At 41.0% G+C, this 15,660-nt stretch overlaps 1 long non-coding RNA gene across 2 annotated transcripts in view; it reads left to right on the forward strand.

The window, feature by feature from the left end:
* Nucleotides 1-2,636: 2,636 nt before the first annotated feature.
* LOC123504171 overlaps nt 2,637-15,660 on the forward strand; it is a 60,224-nt gene continuing 47,200 nt past the window's right edge. For both annotated transcript variants that reach the window (XR_006674731.1, XR_006674730.1), the window contains exons 1-2: nt 2,637-2,779; nt 5,532-5,660. This is a non-coding gene — a long non-coding RNA (uncharacterized LOC123504171). The remainder of the gene's footprint in view (nt 2,780-5,531; nt 5,661-15,660) is intronic.

Consider the following 15,660-nt stretch of genomic DNA (forward strand, 5'->3'; position numbering starts at 1 on the left):
GGCAACTCGGTAATTTTATTGCTCCGGGGAGAAACTCGTCCGGATGTGCTGTGCCTTGGAAACAAATCCAATCTACATAAGCGTTGGTACACTCGACGCTCCTACCCATGAACAAGGTACTGAGTCACCAAAATATTGGTTTCCTTTTGCTGGCGCTCGAGCCCAACAGGAAATATCTTAGAGCCGATAAATAGCACCGGGAGCATCCAGGCAACGCGCGTCTTGCTCAACATCACAAAAAAAAGGTGTCTTGTTCTTATGCAGGGACTCTAGCTTTCGTTTGTGTAATGCAGCGTCCATGATTTTCGTTTTATGTTGCGTGAACTACATTTTGATTATTTGTTTCTGAGAATTAACAACGGGAATCAGAAGTGTGAATGAAACCATGGAAACAAAGGAAAAACGAAAATGTGAGGCAATTACAAAAGCGTGATAAACTTCAAAATGTACATTTCTAAAGAGGGATTCTATTTCTTTCATCATAGTGCAGTAATGAGGCGCCACGTGACCCCTGAGGCGTACGTAGTGATGGTAACGTGTGTTATAAAAAACTGTATTATCTAGTTTATGTTAGGAGAAAATACTTTGGAGAAGGAAGAGCAATCCCATTAAGAATAGTAAGATGAAAGACGATTTTCCAAGAAATAAGAAAAAATTATGGATGTGAAATCATGATAAAACACACACACACACACACACACACACACACACACACACACACACACACACACACACACACACACACACACACACACAGACACACTCACTCACATGCGCAATATCATGTTGATATTTCACTTGTGTTCAATAATTACAAAGTCGGAGATAGATTCTTAGCCCACTGATACATTATGAAAGAAAAGTCAGTCGAAAGACGTGGAAGGGTCACGAAACTAGTGCAGAATTATGGCGCATCATTTTAGACGTGCAATGAACAAGAGGTGAAGAAAGAGGAGGAGGAAAGGGAACAGAAGGAGGAGGAGGAGGAAAGGGAACAAAAGGAGGAGGAGGAGGAGGAGGAGGAGGAAGAAGAGGAGGAGGAGGAACATATGCAAGGGATAAGAAGTGAGAAAAGATACTAAATATGACTAAGATAATGTGAGATAAGGGAAGAAAAAATTCTAGATGTAAAAAGAAAAAGATACTAAGGAGGGAAGAGAAGAAGGGAGGTGGAGGTGAAAAGTCGAGAATGAAGAGGAAGATGAGGTGGTTGGGAGAGTAAAAGAAGAGGAAGAGGTTCAACAGAGACATGACGGAGAAAAGGATGCCTGACTTGTGAGAGGAGGAGGAAATGTGTGGGAGGAAATGTGGAAAGGCGAGAAAGTTAGCGGCCGAGGCTAGCAGGCAGAGAAGCTGGGCTTGTGAGGAGCGGTGAGTGGTTACCTGGCACTGGAAGAGGCGGCTTTACGAGGCACAACACGCCGAAAATAGAATGTACGGAGTCATCACATCCATTTCTGGCACACAGGAAAAAATTATTACACACACACACACACACACACACACACACGCCAGAGGACCGGGGTTCGATTCCCCGTCCGGGTGGAGATATTTGGGTGTGTCTCCTTTCACGTGTAGCCCCTGTTCACCTAGTAGTGAGTAGGTACGGGATGTAAATCGAGGAGTTGTGACCTTGTTGTCCCGGTGTGTGGTGTGTGCCTGGTCTCAGGCCTATCCGAAGATCGGAAATAATGAGCTCTGAGCTCGTTCCGTAGAGTAACGTCTGGCTGTTTCGTCAGAGACTGCAGCAGATCAAATAGTGAAACACACACACGCCGGTAGCTCAGTGGTTAGAGCACTGGCTTCACAAGCCAGAGGACCGGGGTTCGATTCCCCGGCCGGATGGAGATATTTGGGTGTGTCTCCTTTCACGTGTACCCCCGGTTCACCTAGCAGTGAGTAGGTACGGGATGTAAATCGAGAAGTTGTGACCTTGTTGGCCCGGTGTGTGGTGTGTGCCTGGTCTCAGGCCTATCCGAAGATCGGAAATAATGAGCTCTGAGCTCGTTCCGTAGGGTAACGTCTGGCTGTCTCGTCAGAGACTGCAGCAGATCAAACAGTGAAAACACACACACACACACACACACACATACACACATATGCATACACACACACACACACACACACACACACACACACACACACACACTTGAAAATAATTTAAAAAAATATTCTCTTTGTTTTTTGCGTGCATATAACAACATTCCACCAAAACAGTCCAATTTGCTCGTAATGAAGCACCGTACAGTTATTTTGTAGCGGAAAACAAGATATTTTACTTTCCGTTTCCGTTTTCTATAATCGCTTTACTGCATATAATTTTCGTTTCTGCGTTCTATATTCATCTAAGTTATTCTAGGAGTTTCTGTAACGACGCTGAGTTCACTCCTCAGCTGCACACAGTCACAGAACTATGATTCAGTGTTTCGAAACAGTTCGATGCTTGAACGATACACATATTCTTTATTATATAAAGATATATTGAATATATATATATATATATATATATATATATATATATATATATATATATATATATATATATATATATATATATCGTCCCGGCATTGAACGGCTTCGAAAAACTAGACCATAGGTCCGAGACGGTCCAGTCATAGGCCTAGCTCGAGGAAGTTTTTTTGGCCAAGGTAGTGACGCGTTGTACCTTGTGTGGTGTGCAGGTGTATGGGATTACATTTATCTTCTAAAGCTTAGTTGTGACAAAAATAAAGTGGATTACCTAAGCCTTAGTGGGAAGCTGTTACCAGGAATGTACCAGGTATGTTAAGAAGCAGCTGACTGTGTAGTGTAGTACAAGGCAAGTGTCGTATGTAAAGTAGGCTCTACCGCCCCATGGAGGCGTGCTAAAAATGTTCCTTTCTTGTAACAGGACAGTCAAGGTAATGGGCAATCCAGGTAAAACAATAAAGCAGTGGGTCACCCAACGCAAAGTATTTCGTTGGGTTGTTAAAAAGGTGACAGTGATGAAATAGTGGCACATCCAGCGTGTGTGTGTGTGTGTGTGTGTGTGTGTGTGTGTGTGTGTGTGTGTTCGTGTGCGTGTGCATGTACGTATGCATGTGAGAGAGAGAGAGAGAGAGAGAGAGAGAGTGTGAGTGTGAGTGTGTGTGCGTGTCTCAGAGAGAGAGAGAGAGAGAGAGAGAGAGAGAGAGAAGAGTGTATAAATGAGTTGAATATACGTAAATGTATGTCGGAAGACGAGCATGAAAAGCAATAGAGAGAGGAGAAAGAGATTTAATGTGAACGAAATCAGGTCCATTAATACCCTCTTTCTTCATTAATGAGCGCTATGATCTCGACTCCCAGTGATAATGTTTCATAAGTTAATGATGATGGTGACAAAGAAAACTTCTAAGATTTTCCTTTCTAAAAAATGCAAGACAAAGAAGAATAAGATAAAGATGATGCTTGTTAATATTAAACGGCCATCTAAGTCATTCCCAAGTAATTCACAAACATAAAAAGGAAGAAAAGAAACGTTACGTTGTATAGGAAATGTACTTTGAAGCTTCACTGGACTGACTTACAAGACGATGTGCAAGTTATGAAGGTACTGTAGAGAGAAAAAATGTGATAACTGATAACTAAATGCGCTGTTGGCAAAGATTTGATACTCGCACACGAAACGATCAGGACCATACGTAGTAGTTAGTTTCAAACAATACGAAACAGTTAGGTGATTAGTGGCTGCATACTTTGAATCTAAGCGTTAAGTTCTCAGTTTCCAAGTATTAACCTTCTACCAATTCCTTCCCTACGTCATCCATAGAAGAAACGACATGAAAAACGTAAATACGGTGAAGAATATTAAAATTTAGAAAACATGCAAATAAACACAGGTAAATAATTTCTAAGTATCATCCTTCTACCAATTCCTTCCATACTGCATCCATAGAAGAAACTTGACATGAAAAACGGTGAAAATATTAAAAATTTAGAAAGCATGCAAATAAACACAGGTATTTAAATCTATCTGGGTGTTTACCTTGCCTTTACATATGAAAATGCTAGTTCACACCCTGAATACTTGGAATTATTAAAGCATGGAGGAGAGATTCAAACAAGAAGTGAGGAGAGAGGGAAGGGTGAAAAGCAAGAGGAAATTACTCATAAATATGAATGGAAAGAGAAACATTTGCAACATGAAAGCAGAACATGGGAAGGGACGGAACGAGGAGAAATAAAAGAAGCAGGATAAACGAATATATAAATAACAAAACACACACACACACACACACACACACACACACACACACACACACACACACAAAGAGAGAGAGAGAGTCAACGAAAGCCGTATTACTTTTATTATGTCTTAGCGGGCGATATCAGGCCACCGAATTTACGAATAGTGGACAATACCTATTTTCATTATTATTTGCCAATGACTCTCTCTCTCTCTCTCTCTCTCTCTCTCTCTCTCTCTCTCTCTCTCTCTCTCTCTCTCTCTTTCTCTTTCTCTTTCTCTTTCTCTTTCTCTTTCTCTTTCTCTTTCTCTTTCTCTTTCTCTTTCTCTTTCTCTTTCTCTCTCTCTCTCTCTCTCTCTCTCTCTCTCTCTCTCTCTCTCTCTTTCTCTCTCTCTCTCTCTCTCTCTCTTTCTCTCTCTCTCTCTCTCTCTCTCTCTCTCTCTCTCTCTCTCTCTCTCTCTCTCTCTCTCTCTCTCTCTCTTTCTCTTTCTCTTTCTCTTTCTCTTTCTCTTTCTCTCTCTCTCTCTCTCTCTCTCTCTCTCTCTCTCTCTCTCTCTCTCTCTCTCTCTCTCTCTCTCTCTCTCTCTCTCTCTCTCTCTCTCTCTCTCTCTCTCTCTCTCTCTCTCTCTCTCTCTCTCTCTCTCTCTCTGGGCCGCGATTATGAGGCGGAAGGGAACTGGATTTAGCAGGATTGACTGGATCAGCCTCAGTTAATATTGACTAGCAGAGGAATTATATAGGACTTGGTCAAGTGGTAGAGAAGAGGTGAAGCTTAACAGGGTAATGATAGCCGGTCTGTTTCTATCACAAGACCTTGGTGGATATTGTCTCTAATGTGTCATATATGGTGCAACTTCCTAATGAACGAAAGATACCTTGTTTACCAGTACTAGTTATTTCTCTTGCCTGGGAAAAAGAAAAGACGAAATGAGTCTGCTTGCGCCAAACTCATAGTTGTGTGATGGATGATGGTTTTCCTTGTTTCCCGACACAAATAAGTAGGTTACGTCCACCAGCAAATACTTCACTCAACGTTCAGTGGCCGCAGTCTCGTCCTGGCTTGTGTGGCAGAGATCACGCAAACAAACACGTAAATCTAGCATCAGGGAACTTCCGAGAGAAAAATTCTGGTTTTGGAAAGGTAAAATGACTCTCTCTCTCTCTCTCTCTCTCTCTCTCTCTCTCTCTCTCTCTCTCTCTCTCTCTCTCTCTCTCTCTCTCTCTTTTCAGTGACTTGTTGTGTCCCTTACCACGTAGTTTTACTCTATTTTCATGGAACAAAATGGTTTCTCTAATCTTATATTATTTTCATATTAATTCTAGTGAAGCGATGTCGATGAGACCGAAGGTAGAAAAACTGGATGACGTGAAGAAGACAGACGTTAACATGTTCAAGATTTGTGTGTTCGGGGAGTGTGGAGCTGATGGGGATGCAGGGCGACCTTCAGGAATGTGAGTATGTAGATATGTTTGAACAACAGAACGCAATTAGGGAAGTCAACAAAGGCAGAAAGTTAGGTCGGGAGTGAGAATTAATTAAGGAAATTACGTGCAGATAGTGTAAGACAGATAATGAGATCTCATTTCTAAAATAGAGATAGGATGCTGATCCAGTAGTGTGCTTAGTTAGTAGATAGGCAGTAATATGTATGTGGATATTACCGTAGTAGGAACAGATTCTTCCATGGCAATCACACACAACCCCACACACTTTTCCAAGGTCTGTGATGTTCTTACCACGAGTCTAGACTAACTGATAGTTAACCATTGATTCATTAATCTCTTATTTCTACAAAGCGTGATACGAAGACTACTTTTTACAGAAAGAAAACGACGAATGGCTTGCATTACAGGAAAAAAAACCAATGATGATCCACATTACTAACTAAACATTTGGTTAAGACATTTACTTGTACGTATATATAGCTACTTTGGCTAATGACGGGTCATTGCCTCCACGAACTCTGCACAATGACACATCTGTAGGAATGAAACCAGACAGTGGAACCATGGTGGAACTAATGAATTAATTAACGCTAGCTATATAAGTGTTTGTTGAGGCATTCTTTTAATTAGAAAGGACCTATAAAATCTCACCAGCATGCCAATAATTAGTCATTATTCCAACCGGTGGCTTTTATCGTGATTACTAACGTTAGTCTTAAACAGAGACATGCACTACTGATGGTGATGTAAATGTGAAAAGTATGTGGAAGCAGCAAGGCGTGTAGTAGTGTGGATGTGAGTGGTAGTAATGAGAGTGGAGTGTGACGCTGAGGAATGAGCGTGTGGAGTGGCGGCCTCTCACCGAGTGAAAAACGTGAAATGAATGAGAGAATTACTCGATCCTAAGGCAGCGTGCCTGGTGCTTTAGCCGAGCACATTCCGTAATGAGCTGACGTTACTCTTACTGACTACATTCTTCTTTTCAGTCTGGCAGAAAAACTTATGTAAGCGCTTGGTAATACTATATATCTGTTTTACTACATAGATATTACTGTGACATAAATTTGAGGTATAATGTATTCTTGCATGTATTAAATAAACTTACTGGCATTTAATGTCATTATGGTCTAAAACCAATTTGTTTTATTACATTATTTTGCTATCTCTCATTGTTCCTATTATTCATGTAGCTCACAACCAAAACAGCGATGCTGGGGAAATGTAAGCAATATGTAAGTGTCATTGTGGCTCATGGCAACTCATTATATTGTAGTCTGGTTTAACTAAAGGAGGTTGGTGTACTTTTAAAGGTAAACTAATCAGTATGAACCATTTCTATATTGTCATAACCTCAAAGTTGATTTACATATTTTGCCACGTAACAAGCACACACACACACACACACACACACACACACACACACACACACACACACACACACACACACACACACACAATGGCGCTAGGCTAAAAGCACTTATCATATTTCACTGTGACCCGTTTTCCCAAAATCATACTTCAGGAAAAACCATTTAAAAAAAATGAAGATCGCATTGACGTGCATCTCCCGGGAGCTCGTGTCCTCCTTGGCCAGTGTGCCTGAATACCCTTCGCCCTGGAGGGTGAGATCGACCGTGACATTTACGTCATTGCACCAGCATATTTATCAGGTTGTATAAGATCACTTTTTCCTCTATTTCTTATATTCTATTTTATCGATGAACATTTGTAACCGAAATAAGAGGTCAGCCTGAATATTACATTTACACTCGCTCTTTGATCACGTTACCTCGATAGCAGATTAAGTCCAGGAAGGATTGAGTCTGTGCGGATCCTGCGTATTGTCAGGGGTCTGGGAGGACAAATGGTGTGTCGGAGATACATTCCAATGGGACCGAAAAAAAGAAATCTTGTTGTAGTAGCATGATACTGTACTAATACCAGCACCTTCCCCTTGGCCATGCTGGTGAGGGGTAAGGCGCGAAGGACAGAGTAGCAGCGTCTCACCAGTAGCGGTTATTGTATACCTGTTTGCTATTTTGATTGCCGTATGTCCCAGTCCAGATTTTCTCTCTCTCTCTCTCTCTCTCTCTCTCTCTCTCTCTCTCTCTCTCTCTCTCTCTCTTTTTTTTTTTTTACTTTTTTATTTTATCTTCTAATACATATTTTTTTTTTTACATTTCATTGTCGTATTCTCTTCTATTTCCTCCTCCTCGTCCTCGTCCTGCTCCTCCTCCTCCTCCTCCTCCTCCTGTTATCCTTAATTAACAAAAATGCATACGTGTCTATTTTTACTGCAAACTTTTCCTATCTGATCGCATCATCCGCTTTCTTTTTACTTTTATCGTTAACATCTTTCCATTGTGTAATCTATTTTTCTCTTTTGCTCCTTTTCGTATGCTCTTCGTCTCTCTCTCTCTCTCTCTCTCTCTCTGTGTGTGTGTGTGTGTGTGTGTGTGTGTGTGTGTGTGTGTGTGTGTGTCCCTCCTATCGTCACTTCCTCCGTTCTTCTTTCCCTCCCTCCTCACTCTCCTTCCCTCCCTCCTCTCTCTCCCTCCCTCCCTCCCCCTCCTCTCTCCTCCCTCCCCCCTCTCTCCCTCCTCCCTCTCTCTCCTCCCTCTCTCCCTCCTCTCCTCCCTCCCTCCTCTCTCCTCCTCCTCTCTCCCTCCCTCCCTCCCTCCTCTCCTCCTCTCTCTCTCTCTCTCTCTCTCTCTCTCTCTCTCTCATATATAACTTTTACCTTCCTTTCCCTTCTCTACGTCATTAAATATCATGTGAATACATCTTCCTATTTATCTATCTCGTTAGCAATCTCTGTCTTTCTATCTACCTATCTAACTACTTTTCCTCCTACCCATAACAATGAGGTATTCGTCTCTAAGCGTCTCAACTTCCTTTACATCCTTTGTGTTTTTCCAGTCTTCCTCGTTCAAGGGTCTTTTTTCCTTTCTTCGTCTTCCCCCATTCTCTTTCTTTCTTCTCTTTAATCAACCACACACTTTCTCCCTGTACTTCCCTTTACAATATTGACGGTGGTCTCTTCATCCCTTTATACCGTTTTCTTTCAGTATTTGTGTTTCGAATCCACCGTGCTTTTCTCTTCCTCCTAACTCTTCTTCGTCGTCTATTTTTCTTATCCTTTTCGCTTTTTGCCTTCCTCTCTTTTCGCCCTTTACAGCTCTTTCAAGTGTTTGTTCCCCTTCCGCCATTCCTCCTCACTGCTTCTTTTGTTTTTCTGTTTTTTCTTACCTTAGTTTTCCTTTTGTTTATTCTATATATCTTTTTTTCTGTCTTTTCTTATTTTTTTTCTCCTTTTATATTTCTTGAATAGAATTCTATATTCTCTTCGTCTTTCTCTAGATATTCTTCACCTATTTTGTTACTTTGAATTTCTTCTTGTGTTTCCCTGCCAATTAGGTTTTTTCAACTTTCTCTACAGTTATAAGATTTCCGTCTTACAGTATTATTCAAGGTATCTTCTCTTCCCACGTCACTAACTAATTTTATCGCAAATATTCTCATCAGTGTTTCATTCCCAAACTCCCAGTGGTTCTCCTTGTCTCCTCATTTTTCCTCCTCTCCCGACTCTCCCTGCTCCTCCCTCCAGGGTCTTCCAGGATATCTTTACTTCGCCACTAAAGTTATTTCGCACATTTTCTTTGGCGACGCTTCGTACCCTTCTCTACCACCTAGGGTTTGCAGCAACAGCAGCCATCAATGATACGACTCTCTCTCTCTCTCTCTCTCTCTCTCTCTCTCTCTCTCTCTCTCTCTCTCTCTCTCTCTCTCTCTCTCTCTCTCTCTCTCTCTCTCTCTCTCTCTCTCTCTCTAAATATGTACTGTAGCCGTTTCCCTTTTTAGCGTGTTATTATCCCCTCCCCACTGCGTCCCCTTGCTCTGGCTCTCCTGCACTTAACATCCTCCCAAAACATCATGAATGTGCTTCTTTGCGCCAAGAGGTCATCAGTTTTCACAGGCGGAGGAGAGGTCGGTGAAGTAAAGGCTACAGAGATAAAGACCATGTAAATGTTAAAGGAATCTTCTGTTGAAGGTGATCTTAACATGAACGGCTTATTTTGTAACTAGAGTTAATAGAACACAAGAATCGGTATGTAGAATTTAATTGCTTACTGATCATGCTTTTAAAATTTAAGCAAACCACACACGAAAATGCCAAGAATCTCATTTCTTATGCAAGAGTACCCGAGGTAGACAGTACGCGTGAGTTGCTTGTGCTTATGTATTGTTGATAAGGGTCATATAAAGTTTGCAATGTTTTACCTCTGAGAAAAAACACTTCTTAAAAAGAATTCCTGATTTGATTTTTTTTCTTGCTTATTGTCATTATCATTATTCGTGTTCAAAATACACACCAAACAGATCTTAACGTAGCGGAGTTTTTATATCGTCTTACATCTTTCATTGGTATATGTGATGTTGCATTAATTATACAGCGTAACACATACCACACAACATGCTTGTCACTCACCTATTGGCGCAAACATTCAAGCTTACACACACACACACACACACACACACACACACACACACACACACACACACACACACACACACACACACACACACACACATGATGGATGGCCCACTATGAAATCACTGTCACCTTTTTAATGACCAAATGAAATACCCATTGTTGGTGATTCCTCGTTTTAATGCTTTACCTGAATTGACCATTACTTTGATGATAGAAAGAGGCATTTTTGACGCGCATTAATCATATACTATACCCAGACTTGAATACAAGCATGTATATATATATATATATATATATATATATATATATATATATATATATATATATATATAATTTTTCTTTCTTTTTACTTGAAAACACTGAAAGCATATCACAAACAAATATGAATAGCAAACCTACAATTCCACCATCAAAAATAAAGCGGACCACGTTACCATGACAAGTCACGCAATGCAATACACCGGTTTCATCGCAACCTTGCAACGTAAGACTCGGATAATTTGCTAAAGTGCCCTGCGTCCCCTCACTACTACCAGAGATTAGGCACACACCCTCCAGACTGAACCTTACTGCGCCAAGGATCTCTGGGCCGCTAGGGAATTACACGTAATGCTCAGATTAGTTGTGATCATTAAAAATGTTCCCCTATCATCATAAGCATCAGCGCTTTTGTTCGCCTCTCCTGGTTCATATGATTTGTCTCACCACCAAGACACTTGCGTGCACATAAAGCTGTAGACCCGCAGTTTTGTTAGTAGCAAATACCATTTTCGAAGTATTTGGATAATATCGAGTTATATTAAGCAGTTTTTCCTGGCAATGTGCCAGAAAGGTATGTGATGAAACTTCGTATTTTCCTGTCACCCAGACATACGTACCTCGTCAGGCCGCCTCACCAAGTTCCCAACATCCTCTCACCACCCCTTATCACTGATACACAGTCTCAGTCTCTCAGGCTTCTAGCCTCTGCTGTTAACTTTCTCACTCCACCTAACTTCAATACACACATCCGACACGCCACTCAGCAGCTCTGCCTCTTTTTCTCTGCTTTGTTCCAGTTCATCCTGCCATCCTCTCCCCGACTGATTCATCCTCCACTTCCTTGATTCTTCTGCCTACCGAAACCGTTCTTTCTTCTCCTCTTGCTTACCTGGCCTTTATATTCATCTTTGCATCTTCCACCCCTCCCCTCTCCTACATATCGTATCTTTCCTCCTTATCCCCATGCTCTTCTTTGTTCATTCTTACTTCCATTCATAAGCAGTCTTACGCTTTCTTTCTTCCCACCCTCCTCCATTAAGACTTCTTTCCATTCTAAGCTCCACTTCATTTCTTTCTTTGCATTAAATGTCATCTTATATCTTTTCACCTGTTCATTGCAGCACATTTCATTACCAGCATCGTCCCTCTCCATTGCCATAACACTTTTCTTACTCTATTTTTCTTTTTCTTTTGGTTCAATACTCCTTGTTTTTGTTCCTGTCTTTCTTCTCCTCTTACTCATCATATTTTTCTTCCTTCTCTTTCATTTCATCAGACCAGCAATCTTGTACGCATTAATTTCACAATACCATTATGAATCTGTAAAGGATTCAGAATTCAGCCACAAGTAAATTGAATACATGAATAAAAGTGTGTGTGTGTGTGTGTGTGTGTGTGTGTGTGTGTGTGTGTGTGTGTGTGTGTGTGTGTGTGTGTGTGTGTGTGTGTGTGTTTGATTTTAAATTACTAGCATTCTCAAGCAATACACAATTACGTGAAGCAAAACACATCGATTAGAGAATTCGTGTTTATAATGGATATTTTCTAGAACATAACAAGACGGTGGAAGCGGCAAAGAGTGAGTCCAGTTAAAAGTCCAGTTCCCAGTGTTATCAAATTTTCTTTTTTTTCAGCGAAGTCATTACAAATATCGGAAATGCACTATCATTGAATGGTAATTATTCCATTGTTATTATTGAGAGAGAGAGAGAGAGAGAGAGAGAGAGAGAGAGAGAGAGAGAGAGAGAGAGAGAGAGAGAGAGAGAGAGAGAGAGAGAGAGAGAGAGAGAGAGAGTGAGTTTGGGGGGGATGGGAGGTAAAGAGGGGGGGTGGAGGAGGAAGAGGAGGAATTGGTGGACAGGAAGGGGAAGTGACTATAATTATCTGAAGTTTCAATTAGTTCAGTCTCGAGAGCGCGTCACACACACACACACACACACACACACACACACACACACACACACACATCATTATCCCCTATATAAGTTAGTATTTGCCAACTTTGTATTGTCGTATACACTTCCCGTCGTCATTTTCTTTTTGATGAACCAGAAAACTCCACCAGCCCTACTTCTGCTTCCTCCAGTCAAACCCAACAACATTATGCGTCACTTGACAAAGTATTAACGACCTCCTAACTTTTATACTTTAAACTTCCTAACTTCTTTTTCCGAGTGATGTTGGACTTTTAATGGATTGGTTTGATCTGTGCGTGCGTGTGTGTGTGTGTGTGTGTGTGTGTAGGTGGTAGTCATGTTCCCTGTGAGGAATGTTTTGGTAATCATGCTCGTTTCCCTTATTCAGTCGAGTTAGCAATTATTAGGCTCTCTTGATCCAGGGATTGCAGCGATGTGTTTCCCCTTGTAAAATGAAGATGTAAAACTACCTGGAATGTAATTATGCATCAGATTTGTGTGGTTTTTCTTCGGTTTTCTACCTTTTATAATTTCGATCTTAAAAAGTCTCGGTCCTAACAGTTAACGACGAACTAACCAGATCATAGAGAGAGAGAGAGAGAGAGTGTGTGTGTGTGTGTGTGAGAGTGTGTGAGAGTGAGTGTGTGTGTGTGTGTGTGTGTGTGTGTGTGTGTGTGTGTGTGTGTGTGTGTGTGTGTGTGTGTGTGTTTAGTAATGAAATTTTCCCTTCCCTGATTAAAAACCGGAGATATAAACAGTAATCTGCTATCATCTCTACTCTTCAGTGCGCTTCTACTTCTTTCTCCTTTTTTTCTTCTTTCTTTATCATTTTTATTATCATTATCGTTATAGTTATTATAATCATTTTATCATCACCATCATTGCCATCATTACTCTTACTCTTTTCTCCATTCACCTCCTTTTCCGTGTCGATGACCTCCTTAACGTATCCAGCAGCTCAAGAGGTTTTCCCCGTGTCGCGCGCTCCATCCCGCCATACAAAGAGAAAGGTTTCCCGCGGAGAGGCTGAGCGAATATTCTTGTTGAATATTCTGCCGCGATACTGAGGATGAGTGGGATCTGATGAAAGAGGTGGTTAGGCTTGTGTTGATGGTGAAAGAAGGAAAGAAGGAGATGAAAGAGAGAGAGGACAGGCTGGTGGTGATGGTGGTGGAACGCAGAAGGAAGGAAAACAATAACATAATGTTTCTCCGCCCACCGTCGTTCGGAAGAAATTGGGAAAGAATAGCAAGAGTGAGATTATTCATGAAGGTATCAGTTTGAATTAATACTTGTTTAAGCGTACTAAATATAATTATAGCAAAAATTAACGTGATGAATAGCAAATCTCAGCACGAGTGGATTGGTCAGCAGTCCCACACAAATGTTGAGCTACGGAACAATCATCGACTTCCAATTAATTCCGGATTAGGGATCTGGAGAGTATCTCTCTCTCTCTCTCTCTCTCTCTCTCTCTCTCTCTCTCTCTCTCTCTCTCTTCCTCATTGTGCGTGTGCGTGTGCTTGCGTGCCCTTTTGGCCTTTTTTCCATGCCTTGGTATACATCATATTTCAGTATGACTCTCTGTTCTGGCTGAAGCAACAGACTGTAAAGTATTAAGCTGCATATTCTGTTAACTTTCTGTGTGCCTGAAGAGTTACACAATGGAAAATGCTTTCACAATTTACTTTTTTTACTACCATAGTTTTAGTCGAGATATTTTTTTTTTTTTTTCGTGTCATACTTTTAGTGAGTAACAAACGGCATCCTTGTGAGAAGTGTCTCTTGTTACAAGCATAACTGCTTAACACATAATCGGAGACTGTGGCGTAGTGGATAAGGTGGTGAGCGTGGGATCGGGCAGACGTCCACGCGTAGGTTCGAATCCCACCACGTATCGCTTTGAAGCTATGCCATTTGTCAAGTGGTTTAAAGTTACCTATACGTCACCATGATACCCAGGTTCTAGGTGGTTACACCAAAGATGCGCTTGGATGGTGATATGGGCCTAATATGGGTACCACTATAAATAAAATTGCCTGCGCCACTAACAGCGCCACTTAACAGCGCTTCCTTTGACTGCAGACGCTATAGGGCATATTGTAAATATATATATATATATATATATATATATATATATATATATATATATATATATATATATATATATATATATATATATATAGTTAAGGTGGAAGTGAAAATGTGATCCATAGCTCACCTCTCGAAACAGCGCACCACACCGCCAACATTACCGATTTTCCCACTTTTACTCGCTTCCTCTTAATGAAAATCCTTAGCAGGTGATGCCGCCAGGGAGTGTCTACGTGACGCTGCTCTCCTGCTTCCTTCACTGCGGCAAACTTTAATGAGTCTTACGAGATTTTCTTCCTTGTTTTCAGCATGATTTTGTTTTCAGTAAAACTTTGTTTCTAGTGGAATATTCGCTCACACTTGTGTGGAACAAAAGGTTAAAGTGATTCTACAAAATTTAAGTATATGCATTTATAATCGTTTATTGATTTTTTTCTTTTTCCTTTGTGTCATATGCAAATTTTGAGGGATGCAAATTTTGAGAGAAAATCTGTATATAAATATCAAAACTGTCTGCATGTGCATATGCTATTATTTCTACTTTATCCGCGAGCCAGATCAGTTAAAACTTTCATGGCGGTGGCCTGGGCAGCGAGGTCTCCACCTGAAGAATCGTCCGGCCAAGGGAGAGAAACCCACTTATTGATTTGCTGGTCTCATGACTTCATTTGAAGAATGGATTCGTGAGGGCAAAGCTGGCTGCCTGATGATCGAGAGTTCCCACGAAAGATTTTGCTCTTTGGTGCGGGGCTTCCTTTGCTTGCCTGCTTTTCGGCTGTCTTCGTGGACGGTTTCAATGGTACCGGGGTTAACTCAAAGCTGTCGAATTTATCCAGTGTGCTAGCACAGTGCAGTCCACTAGTACATTAGTGTTTCTACGTGAAATGAAGTAATGTCGTTGGAGTTATTACACTTGAATATATCCAGGTAGTCCGTTGTTGTTTTAAGGTTGACCAGCTGAGCGCCTACGGTATTACGTAGTTAGGACATTACAGTCAGTATTTTTATGAAAGCTGTTTGTTGGTGTTTGAATTTGAAAAGTCGGAGTTTTTTCATTTCTTGTATTTTTAAGTGAGGTTTTCTCTCAAATTTAAGTAATGCAGCATTGTTGTTCACTATTAACGTGTTTCCTTTTCTCTTCAGACCTCTTGAAACCTTGGATTTTTGCTGTCACTCTCTTTCTTCAAGAAATGTCGTTTTCTATTCCTCCACCTTTTTCTATACTTGTCTTCTTGCCATC

The sequence above is a fragment of the Portunus trituberculatus genome, chromosome 15 (genome assembly GCF_017591435.1).
Source record: "Portunus trituberculatus isolate SZX2019 chromosome 15, ASM1759143v1, whole genome shotgun sequence".
Taxonomy (NCBI): Eukaryota; Metazoa; Arthropoda; class Malacostraca; order Decapoda; family Portunidae; genus Portunus; species Portunus trituberculatus.